Source organism: Triticum urartu, chromosome 3A (assembly GCF_056163025.1).
Source record: "Triticum urartu cultivar PI428250 chromosome 3A, HENAU_Tu73, whole genome shotgun sequence".
Taxonomy (NCBI): Eukaryota; Viridiplantae; Streptophyta; class Magnoliopsida; order Poales; family Poaceae; genus Triticum; species Triticum urartu.
Window position 1 is genome coordinate 24,485,152 of NC_141875.1, and position 5,813 is coordinate 24,490,964.

The 5,813-nt window shown below is 52.4% G+C and overlaps 1 pseudogene; it reads left to right on the top strand.

The window, feature by feature from the left end:
• The first annotated feature begins 1,424 nt into the window (after positions 1 to 1,424).
• Positions 1,425 to 4,846, top strand: LOC125547722 (UDP-glycosyltransferase 72B1 pseudogene; annotated as a pseudogene).
• The last annotated feature ends 967 nt before the right edge of the window (positions 4,847 to 5,813 follow it).

A 5,813-nucleotide genomic window follows, 5' to 3' on the forward strand; every position in this document is an offset into this window, starting at 1 on the left:
CGGCCGAAACTTCGACCGGTCGACTCGCTCACCCCGCACGTAGCGCTAAAGCAGGAGGGACACGTCATCCCGCGAGGGCCCGCACACCGCTCTGCTTCCCTTATCCTTTCCAACGTGGCTGCAGTCCACACACCACATCTCCTTCCTTTCTTCCCTGCCCTGCCCACACCGCTGCTTCTACCTATCTACTTTTCTCGGACGCCATTGCTGTAGAGTTGCTGCACGGGGCGCCCTCCCCCACGAAGCGCGGCGGCGTGGAGTTGCTGCTGCTGCACAGGATGCCATCGCCATGGCCAAACGCGACGGGGCCGAGCACCGGCGCTACTACGACAGGGGGGCATGGCCTGGGAGCTCATAGGCCAGGGAAGCCATGGCTTATGAGCTTGAGGCATGATACAACTCCAGATTTTGCTTCCATGTTTGTTTTTGCTGGAACCAGTGTACTAATTTGTTACCACGGTCTTCGTTTTTTGCTGGAACTAACCAAATTTCGCTGCCATGTCTTTTTGCTGAAATCATTTTGTACCACTTTTTTGCTACAACAGTTTTGTTTTTTTTTTGCTACTACCGGCACTGATGTTTGTTACATCCTTTTTCATGAGGTTGTCGAGACCCTGCGACTATGTGTTTTGCTACAACCTTTTACACTTTTTGCTATAACCTTGTGCATTTTTTGCTACTACCTGAGAAGCCCCTAGCTGGACCACAAGTTGTTTTTGCTACAACCGTTTTGTGGTTTGCTGCAGCCAGTGTCAATTTTTGCTACCACCGGCTTCTTGATTTTTCTGGAACCAGCGCTCGATTTTTCATTTTTGCTACCACTAGCGTTCGATTTGCTGGAACAAGCTTCAATTTTTGCTACCATCAGGTTTTTGGTTTGTTGAAACGGCGTCGATTTTTTCCAATTTTGCTACCAACGTTTTATTGGTTTTTGCTGGAAGCGTCAAGAATTTTAGCTACGATCGGTGGAATTTTTTGCTGCGACCGACAAATTAAGGACGAGGAACAACACGAGCTCTACGACGGATGCTGCGGCCAGTGACGTGCGGCTCTGCGAGCCGCGGGAGGCCTCGCCAGAGTTGCGCCGCGGGGGCCTTGCTGGAGCTGCGCGGTGCTGCGAGCCGCGGGGGATCTCACCGGAAATGCGCCACGTGGGGCCGAAGAAGAAGAAGCTGAGATGATATATTTTTTGCTCCAGATCCAACCGCCATGCAGCTCGCATCGAGCGGCTATGGCTGGACCGGTCGAAAGTTTCGACCGATGCACGGGCGCCTAGCGGTGCCCTAATGGTAATAGTATAAACCCCGTACGGGGTCGAATGATAAAATCGGAATCTGAGCTTACCCCAAATGATTGGCCCAGCGTCAATCAATGTCTCATAACGTGGCTGTCCGATCTGAATTTTGCACGTTGTGCAATTAATTCCCTTGTCGTCTGAAACAATTTTCGCTTATATAGACCCCCAAAGCAACGCACGTATGTATCACGAGGCAAATAATCCCACGGGAAACAATGGAGGCCAGCGGCATGGCTGAGGCTCGCCGCCCTCCGCACGTCGCCATGCTGGTGACGCCCGGGATGGGTCACCTCATCCCGCCGGCGGAGTTGGCCAAGCGCCTGGCCGCGCGGCACGGCGTCACGGCCACGCTCATCACCTTCGCCTCCACGGCGTCCGCCACGCAGCGGGCCTTCCTCGCCTCCCTCCCGCCCACCATCGCCTCCATGTCCCTCCCGCCCGTCGACCTCTCCGACCTGCCCCATGGTGCCAGCCTCGCGACCCTCATGTCCAAGGAGTGCGTCCGCTTGGTGCCGGTGCTGATCGGGGTTCTGACGGGGCTCATGGAGACGACGCGGCTGGTGGCCTACGTGGCTGACGTCTTGGGAACAGACTCGTTCGATGCTGCCGTGGCTGCCGGCGTGCCGAGGAGATACATGTTCTTTACGGGGAACCTCCATTGGCTCACGCTCATCCTCCACCTCCCGGAGCTGGACGACACGATGCCCGGTGAGTTCCGGGACCTCGCTGAGCCCGTCAGGCTGCCCGGCTGCGTGCCTATCCCGGGGACGGAAGTCATGTCGGCTCTCCTGGACAAATCCAACCCCAGCCAGGGACGGAGCTCTCATGTAGCCACTGGTGTCAATTGACACCGGTGCCTTCTGGCTTTTGAGCTAATAAGTATTAACAAAAATGCGTCTGACCCCAGCTCAAAAATTCCATTGACCCCAGCCCATCAGGAGAGCAGTCAATCCCTAAAGCCTTAGCCCATAACATCCATTAAGTTATAAAAAAAATCAACAGCCTGCGGCAGCAAACAATGACAGAAGGCCAGGCCCAATGCGTACACACGTCTTTATGTATCAATTAATCGATGTACGCTACTCGGCTGTCGTACGCCTGTACCTATACGCGAATAGACGGACGCCCTCATCTCTTCGCCTCCTCATCTCGATCCCTAATTCTGCCACCGCCGTAGCGAATCGGCGACGAACGACGGCGAACTCGACGCCATTTCATCGGGTGAATGTTGACGTCGGCCGACCGTCCGTCAGTGCATAATCTTTAATTTGCAAGTGTTGGCTCTTCCTATCCCAGGTAATCCGCACCCTCTCTCTCTCCCGGTCTCTAGATTTTCTACAATTTTACATGTGCTTTGATTTCTTCTCATGATGGCTATTGGCTAGGTAAGTTTTGAGTGTCTTTTCTTTGATTTGCCAAGGACCAGGAGGATATGGATAAATTTTTTGTTGAAAGGGAAACGACCAGCACCAGACAGTAATGTGGCAGGGACTTCATACTAGTAGAAAAATGGGCTTTCGTTCGGGCCTGGCCAGCCCATTAGTCCCGGTACTTTCACGAATCAGGACCAATGGATACATTTGTCCCGGTTCGTGAGCCCAGGGAGCCGGCCGGGGCCTCGTGGGTATTGGTCCCGGTTCGTATGGACCCATTTGTCCCGGTTCTAGGCACGAATCGGGACCAAAGGGTCTCCTGCCTGGGCTCGCCGCACCGGCCACGTGGAGGCACATCTGTCCCGTTTAGTATAAGAACCGGGACTAAAGGCCTAGGGCATTAGTAACGACCCTTTAGTCCCGGTTCCCCAACCGGGACAGATGGGCCTTATGAACCGGGATAAATGGCCCTTTTTCTACTAGTGTCAAGGCCAGTTAGACCAAGACAAAATCTTGCATCAAATATTGGTACTACTCCTCTGCCTCCGACAGAAATTAATTTAGATGCACTTCCTCATGATCCAGCTGATCTTGCTAATATTTTCACAGATGAATCTTGGTCATGAACTTTGGATTTTCATAGACAATGTCCGAGCGGACCAAAGATTTGCCAATTTGGATGGCATTGCTGATCTTGCTAAAGTGTTGGTGGAAACTAAAAAGCATCTTGCTTTTCCTTTGATGTATCAACTTCTCAAGTTGGTGCTAATTTTGCGAGTTGCTACAATGTCAGTGGAGAGATGCTTTTCAGCAATGAATATCGCCAAGAGTGTTTTGCGGAACAAAATGGGTGATGAGTTCATGAGTGATTGCCTGACTTGCTATGTGGAGAAAGACATATTTTCTATAATAACAAATGATGATGTGATTGATCTATTTAAGAAGATGAAAGATCGAGAAGGGAAGTTATAAAATGTGAGTCTCCGTATCACTTTATTTTTTCCTTAATGATACTTATTTTCTGTATTACTTGTTTTTTATATTGTTGTGAATATAATATGGTCTTTTGTTCATCCTTTCCAGAAAGTTACAAATGAAACGTTCCAAAGTCATATTTTTGCCTATTATTTCCGGAATATGTAAAGAAGTGTTACTTTATGACTTCGCTCAGCCAATACTCGCTACTCGGTACATTTTTATGTAATAATAATATCACCAGCTCTTTCCATATTGTTGTTCTTTATATTGCTCTCGGCCATTATCTATGTTGTTGCACTACTATAATTTCTGCTAGAGGTTTAGCGTGGGCAGCGGTTGACACCAGTGCCCATTTTTTCTAGCTTCATCCCTGACCCCAGCTACCGGTGGATGGTGCACCATGGCGAGCTCTACCGCCACGCCGAGGCCATCCTGGTCAACTCCTTCGACGCCTTAGAGCCAGACGCCGCTAGGGTGCTCTCTCACCCGGAGCCCGGCCGTCCTCCGGTGCACAACATCGGTCCGCTCACAAGAACGGACGCCAGCCGCGTGCCTGGATTGGCTCGACCGGCAGCCGCCCAAGTCGGTCATCTTCGTCTCCTTCGGATCTGGTGGGTCGCTGCCGACGGAGCAGATGCACGAGCTGGCGCTAGGGCTGGAGCTCAGCGGGCAGCGGTTCTTGTGGGTGGTGCGGAGCCCAAGCGACGAGGGAGCCTTGCACGCCAACTACTACGACGCCGAGAGCAAGAAGGACCCCCTGGCCTACCTCCCGGAGGGGTTCGTGGAGAGGACCAAGGACGTCGGCCTCCTCGTGCCATCGTGGGTGCCGCAGGCGAAGGTACTGGCTCACGAAGCGACGGGAGGATTTTTGGTGGACTGCGGGTGGAACTCGGTCTTGGAGAGCTTGGTGCACGGTGTACCCATGGTCGCATGGCCGCTCTACGCCGAGCAGGGGCAGAACGCTGTGATGCTGACCGAGGGGGCTGGAGTAGCCATACGAGTGTCGATGAACAAGAAAAAGGAGGAGATTGCCGCGGTGGTGAGGGAAATCATGGCAGGCCAAGGCGAAGGCGCCGAGGTAAGAGCTAAGGTGGCGGCACTGCACAAGGCGGCCACCGAAGCTCTACTTGAGGGAGGTGCCACCATGACCGCGTTGGATGAGGTGGTGCACAAGTGGACATGCCATGAGGATAACTAGCTAGGTGTACGCAAATCTAGCAATACATATGCCCCCTCCTATGCAGTTGTATGATTTGTTTATTGTTCTCATATATTTTCATCTTCAATCCATTTTAGACGACATACTATGTTGGAAATAATGTGGAATCGGGGTTCACTAAGACAGAAATAAAGTATTGGATCAAACTTTTCTCTGGTGTTAAGGTGGTATCTGTGAATAACCATAGACTACCTGAAAAAAGATAGAAGAATATGACCTATTTTGGGCGTATAATGCATTACATATGTATGATCATTACCCTTCAATCGGGTCATTCTATTCTACTTTTAGATAGAGAAAAAAACTAAAGGAGAATACTTAGGCCCAGTTCTTTTGAGCAGATTACGGAGAATCTTGGTCCCGAAAATCCCGAGCGAAAAGAACTCGATTGAACTTCCAAAATCTCAACCGGATTCTCCAGAATCCTAGTGCAATCCCAAAATCCCAAAATACCTGGCTTCTCCCACAATCTCAGGATTCTGGCAAGTCCCATCAAAGAAAACGTTTGGACTTAATAGAGTACCCCTTTTGCAGCTGGTTATTACGGCCAAACTGCCACTGAGCCAGCCACGGTCGATACAAAGAGAACGAGCCTCTGTCGATGCATGTTCGCATCGCTTTCCTCCCCGCTTACCTCGAGCAGGGCCGCGCGCTAGGGTTCCAGCACCGCCACCGGCCCCGCCTCGCCGCCCCTGACCTCGCTGCCGCCGTCCCGGTACTCGCCGCCGCTGGATTGGTCCTCGCCGCTGCCGGTACCCACTCCCGCCGCAGCCCAGCCGTCCTCCGTGGCCCTCTGCCCTCTGCCGCAGCGGGGACAACAGGAAGCCACCGCCGCGCCCCTCTGCACCGGGTGCCCACGGCGTCTCCATCCCGAAGCCGCAACCGAAGTGCCCACCATTCATCCTCCTCCACGGTGAGCCATCCTCTCTGTCCCAACTCTTTGTTC